A 13,436-nucleotide genomic window follows, 5' to 3' on the forward strand; every position below is an offset into this window, starting at 1 on the left:
GAGATAGACTGAAGAAGGAAGATTTTGAACAATCACAGTGAAAACTCTGAGAAGCAAGGTAAGGACTCAAAAAGCATTCCTCATTCACCAGGAGAAAGTGAGTGACAATAATTCAAGACACTGTAGACTTCAGTGCTAGGAAAATGCAGAAATGCTTAAGTTGCTGACTGCAAACATAAGAGGAGGAGAAATGAGACATACCATTCTGGTTCCTGTTTTAATCAACTTTTAATCTTTTATATTTTCTTTAAAGGTACAAGCCATTAGGCATTAGCACATGACCAAAATGGGCTCTACACAGTAGAGATTATTTTAGAAAACAAAAATTATTAACTTTCGCTTGATATGTTATGTTTAAAAGTTCACTGTTGAGAACAGGAAAATAGGGTTTTTTTTGTGTGTGTGTGTGTTTTGGTGGCTGGATGGCATGCCCAAGGTGCCTATTCTCTCTTCTGTTATAATTTGTTATTTGCATTGTGGTGTCAAGAGTGTAGTATTGTAGCACTATACAAGGCACAGGGAGTGCTCTTCAGGGATACCCATGGTAACTGAAAGCAGAAAGGGAATTATTTTCTGCCTGGTCAATCAGTGTTTTCTGGATCAAATCCAGCATTACTGAGTTTGTAAATCTAGTTTGTCTGCTGTATCCTGCCAAGCATTTGAAAAGATGGGGAAAGGCTAAGAGCAGAACATGGTCTCTAGATGACAGCCATATTCAAACTCTTCTCCTTCGTATCTTTTTTGTGTTTTATCATGATACACATGCTATGAACCTACTAGTGAAGAACATGGAGCACGAGAGACATCATTTTGGCCTAGGAGACAGTCACAGTCAGCTTTTTGAAAGAAGACCTGGTCAGGTGAGCATACTGCTGGCATCTGAGACTATGATCTTGAGCCTGAAATCTCCATGAAGGGTCACAAAGCTTCCAAAACAGTGGTGGTGTTTCTTGGGAAATAATGGGTCAAACCACTGAAGTAGGATGGAGACAAGTGGATGAATGAATTCACCATGACTCATTCATGTTCATCATTACTTAACTGGTCTCCTAAACAGATGTTGATCTAGTGAAAACTGTATCTCTTCTGGAAAAGGGCATTAGTATTATGTTTCTGTGGCACTTACAGTCTAGTCCTGGATGCTATAGAGCAGCTTTTACCTCTTGTTTCTCCATGATTGGAATGTAAAATTTTATATTTAAAATCTTTGCCTTTCAACAGCTGCATAGAGTGCTTTACTGAACTGTCAGCAGAAGCTACAGAAGTTAACAGAATAATAACCAAAGCAGTGCAACGTATTGAATATAGTATGTATTTTAAATATAATCAGACTTTTCTCCCATTCCGAGTGGAGGTTTCTGAATATCTTCAGATATTACTCCAAGCCTAAAGAGAATCTATGGGAAAAACGGGAACTGGAATAATCTCTGTCTTCAGACTAATTTCAGTGAATTGAACAAACCTCCTCTATTAGAGGGATTATTTTATACCTTGAAGTCCAAATGACTGAGTTCTTTCATTCAAATGACATTCCAAATCATGCTAAAATGATACAAAGCATGGTCATTGCAAGTCACATCCTTCACAGGTGGCATAAATAACCACATTAAACAGGGATATTTTGTCTAGACTTATTCATCTGCTTCCAGCCCTCCTGACCTCCTAAAAATCTTATTAAACACTTAATTAAATTCACTTAGACTAGTTGCTGTCTCTAAAACAGTAAAGAATGTCTTTGACAGATAAAATAGAACACACCAGCTTTTCTTCAGTTTTTTTCCGTTTTCCTACTGTGATTTTCTAGCTTCCTAAGCAAAAAACCTCTTTTTGATTTCTGTTGTTTTAATTCTCAGCAAAAGGGGCCTGAAATGTCATATGGTCCTTAATTTTTCTTCAAAATATGCTTCTTTATTCCATGTGGAATATAATTCCATCCATCGTGATTTCAAAACTTTTACTTACCATTTCTTACACAAGAAAGCACATCATGTATTAGCACAACTGATTATCATGTCTTGAAGGGCTTATTGTTAATTCTGTGTCTGAGTTAGCTTTGACCTTTAATAATAAAGCATTATATTCAAATATTCTTGCAATTACTTGCTTGTGGCTGGGCACAGGGACAGCCAGGAAATCATGATATATTTTTGCAGTCAAAAGGATTTCTGCCAGTCTACCTGGAGAAGAACAAATAAAGGCCGGGCCTCTGGCTCCAGGCTGTTCTGCGGTGCAGGTCACTTTAGAGCCAGGGATGTGTTTTTTCCTAAGGCTCGGCAACAGGCATCTTTGGAGCTTGGAGACCTCCCGGAATGGGAAACTCTTTGGAGGCTGGATTTACCAGAGCCTTGTGTCTCAGGCTTGCGGCAGGGAGAAGAAGAGCTCAGCTATGTCTTGCTCTCTGGTTCTGTGTTGGCCAGGGACGGAGCACCCGCGGGGCGTAATTCAGCAGAGCTAAGCCTGGTAGGCCTAAAAAGGCCTAATCAAGAACAGTGTGGAACCTGAGGACAGACAAATTAATGCTAGGATTACACTATCATGCTATTACAGGATAATTGAGGCTGGAAGGGACCTCAGGAGGTTTCTAGTCCAAACTCCCACTTAGAAGAGGGTCACCTCTAAGGTCAGACCAGAATGCTCAGGGCTTTATCCAGCTGGGTCTTGAAAACCTGCAAGGATGGAGGCTGCACAACCTTCCTGGGCAACCTATTCCACTGCTTTACTGTCCTCACAGGGAATGAGTATTTCCTTATAACCGGTAGGAATGTTAAATGGCAAACACATTTTTATCACTGATGACTACCGGGGTAGATCTGCCATAGGAAGTGTTGGATTCCTTGTCCTTTGTCACCTTCAAGACTGGGTGATTTTCTGGGAAGTATGCTTTTTTCAAAAGTTGTTATTTTCTGTTTATCCAGCAGTTCCTTGTGGCCGTAACAACCACATGAAGAGACACACTATTGCCTACTGGGAAGAGATGAATGAGGCTGTTTTAACAATTTTGGTTTTTTTTGCATTTTTCTTCAAAACACCTTTTAAGTTAAATTGCTGAAATTATCTTATAGCAATGGAGTTTACATGAACTGAAAACTCAGTGAGAGGAGCTGTTGCTTTTTCTAATCTTTCCATGGCTTTTGAACTTCAATACTTCTGAGACGTTCCTATTCCATTTAATCAACAGGTGACTTAGAAAAGAACGAGAATATTCTCAGAAGCAGGAGAATAACCTAGTTTATACTTATGCAAAGCCATTACAAACCCATTGCTTAAAAAAAAAGACTTCTGTCTTTCATGTGATAGTGAAGTAGGCTGTTCCCTGCCCCAGAAAACCCAATGTTTCAAAAACTTCAGTTGCTGAGTGCTATGCATCACAGATAAATGGGCTGTTCGGCTAGGGTTGCATACTGAGCCACAGAACAGCAGCCCCATGAGGGTGAGGGGGGGGCATATGGGGGCACACAGGTTAGTTTAGGCTCCTCTGATATTTTCCTTCCCTGCTGCCACCATAGCATGGAATACACTAGGAAAAAGGGGCTTTCCTTGGTACCCGCCTTCATCATGCGGATGCCCTGCTGTATCTTTGGCCCATTTATACTTGTTGCCCTCAGATTATTGTGAGGTTCCATCCCAAAAGAAAAAAGAAAGAAAGATCAGAGAAATGCAATACTGAAGTTTGCAATACTATTCAGTATTGACCCCCAAACCCAAACCCAGTGGCATATGACTGAGTAAACTCACTTTCCCAGAATTCAGAGGCGGGCAGAGAAAATGTATAAATTTCAGATGATCCAAATTAGAAATAGTTAATCTCTGCTTACTTGCTTTTACCTGCGACTGCAATTCTTACTCAAGCGATCTGGTCCAAAGTTGATTATTTGTCACTTGGCTTTAGAGAAAACAGAAATAGGTGGGTGGATATGTATGGTACAAAATTTCTGCCAGGCCATGCTGGAAGAATCATCTACCAGTTCTTCTTCACTTTGAAAAACTCCCAAGATAAAAGGTCAGAAATGGGAGAGCAAAACCTTTTGTTTACTTATACCTGTATGCTCTAGATCAAAAGCATGAGGAGAGGATGGTGCACTTGCTCTAAAAAGGCATGGCAAAAAGAGCTTTGTCTTTCGCCACTACTGAAAGTTATCAAGCGATTGTTTTACTGTTGCATTGAGATTGCAGTTCAGTGCATGTGTTAACGTGTGTATGTCTTCAGGAACAACGTAATTGATCTCAATCGTTTTATGGAGAAAGATAAGGCTGTAGGAGAGTAACATGACATACTGATACTTTATTCAAGCCTCATCCAGTTTTGTGTGCTATTCCTACTTGTCATTTACCAAAGTTATGAATTTACTAGGGCAAGAATTGCTCTTTTGACTTCATGTGGCCACAGTATGTAGCATAATGGGGGCTTGGTTTTCCAGAAACTCATGAGCATGGGGAAAATCTATCTCTGCGTGATAAAAAAGTGAAGTGACTGTCGGTGACAAGTGACTCCCAAAGATTTTAGTTCAGCTGCAAAAGTATTCAGGATCTGAGGTATAATTGTGATCTGATTCTTTGTTGGTGATAGTACACTGCTCCCACTTTTGGGTGCTACAGTCTCATACTTTCAGAGTTTGTTTGAAATGCAGATGCTGGCTAATTATACAGTACAAAGAGATTTGACTTGAATGAAAATTTAGGAAAAAGGAATCTTGTGTAATGCCCGCACAATTATAAAAAGGCTTTGTATGGAAAAAAAAAAAGCTTGAATCTGATTCCTAGTCAAGGATGCTCTTTGTAAAAAGAACTGAATGAGTGCTAGGGTAGAGATAAAAATACAGATAAAGAGAAAACAAATAATTGTTCGCAGCAGAACAGAGAGATGTGGATCTATTCAGCATGTGCCTGTGTGGGCAGCTACAACCTGGCAACTGCAATGATGATGCTTCCACCACTGGGAGTCCACAGAGAAGCTCTGCAGCCCATCTCATCCCACACATTTCTGGGTGTGCTGTCACTGAGCTCCTCATGTCCCTAGTCAGTCAGGAGGTGGGTAATACTTTGCATTGTGCCATGTCGACTGTCAACAAGAACCACGCACAGGAACATGCAGTTGCTAGAAAAAGTGGGCAAAACTGGGAGAGTTTTGATATTTCCTAGGAAGAGCTGGGCTATAAATAAGGCTCATCATGCAACAGAAAAATAGCTATTTTAGCTGACTGCTTAGCTAGTGGTAGCTAAGGACCTTCAAAGTAGATTACTACTTATTTTTTTCCATGTTCTCAGGATTTTGATTAATCCTTTAATGAAGATCACAATAATCATATTTTTCTTTGGCTGAAGAATGCTTTTCTTTCTTAAAACTTTAAAGTATCTTCAAACACTTCACTCAGTAATGAGTTTTGACTGTTTGAAAAACAAAGCAGGTATGTTCCACTGAGATTGCCATTGTATTTAAAAAAAAATTCATTTAATTTCAATGTTTAACTGGGCTAGCCAAAACTTAATCTTTATTTTAAGTAAATGCTGAAGATAATAATTCTAAATAGGAAATATCCTGGGGGAAAAAATTGTCTCTCAAGGTTTTCTTTTTAAGGATCATTTCTGATGAGTGTGTTTTCACACGAAGTGCTTTTTGAAATCCTTGCTACAGAGAAGGCTACAGATATGTCAGTGTGAACAGACAGAGCCAGTCATGGGCTTGGCTTCCACATGCTCCAAGACACCCAGAAAGCTTTGGCACTGCATCTGCACAGGGGGTTGTGAGACTGAACTGAAGGCTCTGATCTTGCACACAAAGCTATCAAAATTTTAAGGAATATTTTACTGTGCCTTTTGCAGTCATATTAGATGATGGTTGGATTTTGAAGATTAACTAGAGAGAGCAGTGATGATGTATTTTAAACAAGACTGTAAAATTTTAGTGCTCCCTGGTATGACTCAAACAACTAGAACCTATAGGAAGGTTTTAATCTTTTGGCCAGAAATAAAACACATCATTGGAGAACATGAAGTTTATATCCTTGTGGCTCTTGGGTTAAGTGAGATAATAAAGTTTATTTTATGATCTTGATACAAATTTCTGGATGATAAACTGGCTAAAAAGTTTTTCTTTTATGTTAGCTTTGGGTGAGGCTGTGGAAGACAGATGCTGGTGAACTCCTCCCACACCATTTTGAAATATAAATAAAAACAAAAATAAAGCACAATAAGGAGCCAGGTATTTATGTTAGAGTTCAAATCCATTTGTCTCAGCTTACACTCCTAAACCTGGTATATTTTTGCTTCTAGAAATGATGAAGGGAAGGACAAGAAAAGACCTCATATGATCTTCATGTGAAGATTCATTACTATCTGTTGGGCTTGTCTGAACCGAACTTTGCTGGTGTCCTGTCAACCCCAAATTTATCCTAAGGCCATCTGGCTGCCCTTTGCTAGTCTTGATGTCATTTATGCACGATATTATATACAATCCATGCAGTTCAATACTCTTTACAATCATGGTAAAATTTTTGTAGAAATAGAAAATAAAGGATACCATAACAGCATCATTCCAGCCTTAAGTCTGTAAGAATATTAAATAGCTAATCTGGAGAGTCGGATTTCTTGTAGAAGCTCAGACCCCCACTGACTGTGTATTTCTGATTTGCTTTGGAAAGTTTGAGATATTACTCCATGTGATGTGGATTCAAGCTTGTTCTTCGTCTGAGAGAGCATTCATGAGAAATGAAAGTACATTATCTAATTAACTTTTTTATTTTTTCAGCTGACTTCTGGGCTTTTTAAAAGATCTGATTTAGAGTGAATGCATGTACCACAGTGAGAAATGCTCATCCTTCAATAGACCCCTTCCAAATCGCAATCTTGGTTCTGTCTTCCTAGAAACTGAAGCAGCAGTCACTATGGTTCTGGGAGATTAGGTTTTAGTGATGCAACATTTCTTTAGGAATGGAAGATTTTGGGGTTCATATACAAGAAGTTACCATTCATACTGGTTCTGTTCACAGCTGTGGGTGGCAGCTCACTCTTGTTATTTTGCCCCAGGTAGCAGCTGAGTTCAGGGCTACAGAGATTCAAGGCTACTAGGCCAGCAGACACTATGCCAATAAATAGCAGAAAGACTGTTCCTGTGTCAAGGAACTTATGCCATGGATGTGAGAAACGACTTTTAGCCTCATGAGGCCAATGTTCCTGCACTCCTTGTTTTTCTATGCACGCTGAATTTAGTGATTCAAAAGATATTGTCATTCAGACATTTCGACTGCCCTCTGTAAAAGGGGCACTACCTCTCTGTGTAAGCTCTGAAATAAAACTTTTTTCAGGAAGTAAAGTTGGGCTCAGAGAACACTCTTGTCTGTATCCAATCTGGATACAAGAGAAAAGAGGCAGTTTTCAGGAAGGCAGGAGATAAGAAGTGCTCCCAGATGGAAGCTAACATCCTGTGTACCAGGCATACCATGGCATGGGAATCCCCCTCACTCCTGTACCATGTAGTTATCATAGCAAAGAACGGCCTTTCTCTTCTCAGAAAGAGAGGCTGGCAATATGAGTTCCTTTCCAGTTCAAGGAGTGTATCTACACAGGAAGAGTGGGACTTGGTGAAATCACCTTCTGCCTTTGTCATCCTGCAACTTTTAATTTGTAAAGTGTTGAGTTCATCACAACTTTGATGCAGAAGACTATGAGTCTGTGACTTTCTAATAGTAAAAATGTTTTGAAAAGATGCTGAATAACTTAAGATTTTTATATTGGGTTGTTTAGTTTTCCTCTGTTTGAGGAGTAGCTGGCTTCCAGAAGTTACTGAACTTTCAGCATGGAATTTGTGTTAATCAACTTTAGACATCTATGAGGCATTTGACTGTAAGTGAGCTAATCATCCAGACCCCCTTTACAGCCATTAAAAAATGAATAAGTACTTCTAGAATGCAGTTCATCTAATCTTAGTGTAGATATCCAATATAAATGAGTTGAGCAATTCTCCAGAAGTGCCCATTTCCCTCCAGTAAGTATAACATGAATTTAGACAACTAACTTCAAGGTCTTAAGTTAGTTAGTATAAATTCCACCCAAAAGTTATCAGGTTCTCCTTTAAGTTCAGCATACCTTACTATGAAAGATGCTTGTAATACTCCCTTCGCTACCATATTTCTGCTACTTTGGAAGATGTCAAACATTTAATGGAGAAAGTAGGTATGATTTATATAGTCTAAACGGCATCCAAAAGACTTTCACATTACAGGGAAAAAATATATGAAGAATGTTCCTGAAAGGAGGAAGTGAAACTAAAGTATCTGTTCAGTTAAATAAAAAGTTGACAGTATGCCAGGGAATGAAGCAGCAAAGACTCAAAAATTAGTAGAGAAGAAATACTATTGCTACTGAAATCCATTCATCGGAAGTGTTTGTGTTCGTGAGTCAAGTGACCGTGTGACCAAACTGCTCTGACTGTGTTGAGAAATGAAGCAGATAAGTAAGCAGATGCAACACTTTTCATGGTGTCTGAAGCCTGATTTCCAAAGGAAACCCCACTTCCTTGGGCAGGCTGCCCATCCTCCCCTGCTCATTAACGTTTGCACCTGTACACCCAAATCCATGCCGAATGGGGCGTGGTGCCAAAGCCTCTCCACTGCTGCTGAAGCCTTGCAGACCCTCCCCTGCCCTATGCGATTTGCGGTGTGCTGCCAGGCTGGGATGCTGTGCTGAAGTGGGGGCTGGCAATGCTGACCTGGGGCTGCCCCAGGGACCGGCTACCTGGGCTCAAAGGGGAGAATGTTTCACACTCAGTGGGGGAGACTTCATAAAGGTGTGTATTATAAAAGAAAGAGAAAACAACCACAGAATGGTATCAATAGGAATTGTGGAGAAACTCCCTTTTTACTTTGGCACAGCTACCACATGGATATGGTGGCACCTGGAAGTCCTGCCAAGACCCAGACCTAGATGTGTACAACAGAGTAACCTGCTGCTCCAAGGACATCATGGTCTAAACAGAAAACAGGCTGGGCAAAGGAAGAAGTATGCCCAGTCAGCTGGTAGGGAACTGAGGCAGAGATAAATCAGAGCATGTCCCCAGAGCTTGGTGATCTAAGTCACCAAAGGTTACATCCATTCTCAGCAGCTTACACAACTATTTTGGCTGGTATTTCTTTTCCTTTATTCAAAGATCTGCATCAGGATCACCATTTCAAGGATTTGAAGGAAAAATAGGCAAAACTGGACAAAGTTTTATTTCTTCTTATTTATCACTCAGAGATATGGCAGAAATGTCAAAAAAAACTTTTTTTATCTTATTTTTTAATTATAGCTCCTCATTTTCTCATGTCACATTGACACAGTTTGTTCCTAAGTCTTATCCTGTTATCATAAATGCACTCATGAATATTTAGTACTTGAACTAAGCTAAGTTACAGTAGTATTTTTACTGCATTGTTGGTTACAGTTATATGGAATGAACTTAACCAGATTAAAGGAGTAAGAGAAGAATCTGTAGTGCCAGACCACCTCTCATGAATTTTTGTGTATTATTTGTACAGCTAATCTCTTCACTGGATTTTATCAGGAATGTTTGCATATCTATCCAACTTAAATGTTTTCAGCTATAGTCATAGTCCTGTTTTCTCTGTATGTATATAGACCTCTGTGGAGCACCATATACACTTTCATGCTTGGAAAACACCAAGACAAACCAATCCTATGGAAAACAGCAATATACAGAATCTAGTATGTGACAAACCTTGTGCTATGTTAGTACTCAAGCCATTACTATCTTACAAAATTGCTCTGTGAATAGTTGCATTTTTCATTCTTCATTCACTGCACAAAGAGAGAATGACTGAAAATGCTACTAACTAGCCTGGATTCATTCCAGCCTGTGAGGCCATTGTTTGCGAATCTCCACCAGGCATAGCGCAGGGTGGCACTGAACCAAAGCAAGGCACTTGTAGGATTTATGCAAGGACATGGAATTTTCCACTGACCAAGACAAGTCCAAAATCGTACACATAGGCATACTTCGGTAGGCGACCATAAAAATAACATCGTGATGTGTTGAGTAACATTCAACTAAAGGTTAATGTAATTACCAGGAAAAAAACCCTCTGCTAATTACAGGCTGTCCTAGCTTTTAAAGCTATTATAATTGCATTGCTTTCAGAAAGGCAGCTAAAGCTCAGTTAATGTAGCCTGTTATTTGCATGTATGTGATACCTTGAGCTAGCTTGAGTGTCCTCCGAAAAGTATGTAAAACAATAGTTTTACTGCTTCAAGGGTGAGGGACAGGAGCCTGGCAGGGTCTAATGTACTTCTGTTACAGAAAAGTAAGGGACAGGAGCAAAAACGAGGGCTGAGAATGGGTGCAAAAGGGAGAGAGCGAAGGCTGCTGCAACCACTGCTTCCACTGACTGGAGGAGAAGGTGGATCACTGCACATCTCCCTACCCTCTGCCCGTGGCCTCACAGTCCCCCGTCCCTCTCAGCTGTCCAAAGCTCGGGCTTAGGTAAAATAGGCAGTGGAAGTATACTTATTTTGCTTCCTGCAGTACTTGCCTAGTTCAAGTCTTCAGGCACTTATTATACAGAGAAGAGGGTCTAGTCTATAAGAAATCATGTATTCTGCAATGTAACACCTAATCGCAATGAGTTAACACTTAAACACACAGGCTAAGTGGAAAAAAAGTATTGCAAGCAAGTGCTGTGGCTTACTTCTGAATAATTTTCTTGCAGTCCAATAGATTTTAAAAAAAGTGCCATACACAAAAAAATTGTATACATGTCTATTGGTTTTGCCTTGATCTTCCAGATGAAAAGACGTGAATACAAAGGAAACAAAAATAACCACTTCCAAAACTGATGACACCAGCAACAATAATAATAATAATACAATATTTTAGACCTTTGCTGCGATGAAGAGAGTGAATTTCAGAATGCTGGAGGTAGTTTTCTCTTGTCTAAGACAAACAGGAACCCCATTCAGTTTTTGTTTGGTAACAGCTGAAATAATGGAAATTGACCCCTGAAAACAGCACTACATAAAAGCCTGGACAGGTGCTGGGACGTGTGGACACTGGGCTTTCTGTGGGAGCTTGTAACTAACGCAAGGGTTGGAGATTAGCTGTTGAGTCGGGGTCAGACAGAGACCCCAAATGGGATTTGCTCACAGCTATGGCCCTGGAAGAGCTTAAGGAATGATTTGGGTCCAGACAATGTAGAAAAAGCATGCAGGAGTTGTGATCAAAAAAAGTGCTTTCTGTTTTTTGATTTCCTGCTGTGCAGGAAATCAGCTTCTCCATACATACTTTGCAAATGCTTACTTATGTCCAAAGAAACACTTATGTCCTGCTTCCATTTTCCCTCCTGATAAAAACTAAAGGACTGAATATCTACCAACATGTCAAGTGATTCACTTCTGTCTAAGTATCCACTTCTGTTTGCTCCCTTTTGGCTTAAGCGAGTACATTCTCTTTTCTAAATTTTCCACATATTTTAAATTAGTTATCAAGCATTCTGTATTTCCAGTCCTTAATCTGTAATTTAGAGATTATTGTGAGCTGGAAAACCAACTGTTAGCAATTACATCCTTGGCTGACTTAATTTTAGAAATGGGTTAAATTACTGGGAGCTGCTGGGAAACATTTTGGTGCCCTTCACTTCTCTTTAATGGACTCTTTCCAATCCCTCTGCCCCTCCAGATGTCCCCAGAAAGCTGCTGCACCAGCAGCAGTAGTAGCAGCAGCCTGCAAAACATGCCTTACTTGTTCCCTGAGGTGCCCCCACACTCAGAAGCATGACAGAGAAGCATAACGGAGAGGAGCTCTTCGAGTGAACGCAAAGTCTTTCCCAGGAGAAAGGCCAATTTAAATCAGTCTCAAGCAGCTTTGATTACAAGCGGTTGCTGATGTACAGTGGAGAGGAAACAAAATGTTAAATAACAGATTTTCCCTTGCAACTTCCCCACAGTTTCAATGCTCCCTGGACTGTTATATTTGAAACAAATGTTTGTACACGCAGGATGCAATCTTAAGGATGAAAGCTTATTCTAATTCACTGCTGTGCTGGCTGCTGAAATCCCATGAAGACCTTTGTGCTTGTAATAATGACGAGGCTCCTACAAAATGGATCTACTGAAAGAGACCGAATGCACTGCTCTGAGTACTTCCACACATCTCAGTATGGTATCACATTCCCCTTCAAGGGCCCTATGATAATCCTGTTTGAACTCACCCACTCATTTCCAGATCAAGTCCACTACGGCGTTCGCTGACATTTAGCTCTGTCTAGCTCCAGGCAAGGAGCTGCGAGGTGTGCAGCTGCAGTGGAATCAAAAGGAGACGGAAAGGCTGTGTGAAACATTTCCTGTAGAAATCTTTGCGATTCCAACAAGATCTGTGCTGTCGAGCCTTAAAATGTCAGAAATTAATTTGAAACATAAAAGTAAAAATGCTCTTTATTCGCTATCAGCTTGCAGCACATCAAGCCTCTGTTTACTTGCATACAGATATCCTGCATTTTTTACAATACGCTTCATAGATTTCCAAGATAACAAATCTGATGTGTAGCACACTGTTAGTTTGCCATCTAGTGTTATAGTCAAGAACAGGTTTTACACTGCATTTCAACGAAAAAAATTCTCACAGATGCCCAGGACACAAATGTGAGCTGATTTTTGTGCTGTTTGATCTTAGAAACCTAGCAGCAAAACAAAGTCCATTACCATTTGCTCAGTGATCATTAGTTAACATATATTGTTAGACCTCCCACGTGGTTCTCCACAAGCAGATACTGGCTCGGAGCGCGGATGAATTACAGGCTTCTCAAAAGAATCGCCTGTATAGATCCGATTGCTGATATCTGTCTTAGGTCTTACTGCTTTCAGTGTTACCATGGTCTTTTTTCAAGGGTACAGATATGAGAACAAAATGAATCAGTTCTTACACAAGTATCAGGGACTCCCCAAAACAGAACTTCAATGGTGTTTCAGCAGGCGTTGTCTGTATGAGCATAGGCCTTCCATGAGAAGGCATGTCAAGGTAGGCTCAATGAAACCTCGGAAGATCTTGACAGGTATTTGTTCAGCCTGTTCTGCAAAGTTTTCTCATTCTGGTGATTTCACAAACCTCTCTAGGCATCACAGTGCATCAGTATTACTGCTGTTGGAAAGCGTTTTTTAATGTCTAAACTATCAGAACTTTGGCCCTGTAACTTCTCGTTCTGTCTGCCATGGATGTGGAGAAAAACTGCGTTTCTTTCATCTTTGCAGTAATCTTTTAAATACCTAAAACTGTTATTATGCCTTAGTTCTTTCTTCTCTAGATTAAAGAAATCCAGTTATCATAAATTATTTTCTTTTAAATCCTCAATGTAGATTTTTTTCTATCTTCTAGATTTTTCCCACTTTCTGTACCACTTCCTTGAAATGAAGTTTTTTAAAAAAGTAACTGGATATTCATTAATTATAATTTT

The 13,436-nt window shown here is 39.8% G+C and overlaps 1 long non-coding RNA gene across 1 annotated transcript in view; it reads right to left on the reverse strand.

Moving 5' to 3' along the window:
- LOC135327773 (uncharacterized) overlaps positions 1–12,406 on the reverse strand; it is a 48,656-nt gene extending 36,250 nt beyond the window's left edge. Inside the window, exon 1 of the long non-coding RNA XR_010388150.1 lies at positions 12,198–12,406. This is a non-coding gene — a long non-coding RNA (uncharacterized LOC135327773). The remainder of the gene's footprint in view (positions 1–12,197) is intronic.
- Between the last annotated feature and the right edge of the window lie 1,030 nt (positions 12,407–13,436).

The sequence above is a fragment of the Dromaius novaehollandiae genome, chromosome 1 (assembly GCF_036370855.1).
Source record: "Dromaius novaehollandiae isolate bDroNov1 chromosome 1, bDroNov1.hap1, whole genome shotgun sequence".
In the NCBI taxonomy this organism is placed as follows: Eukaryota; Metazoa; Chordata; class Aves; order Casuariiformes; family Dromaiidae; genus Dromaius; species Dromaius novaehollandiae.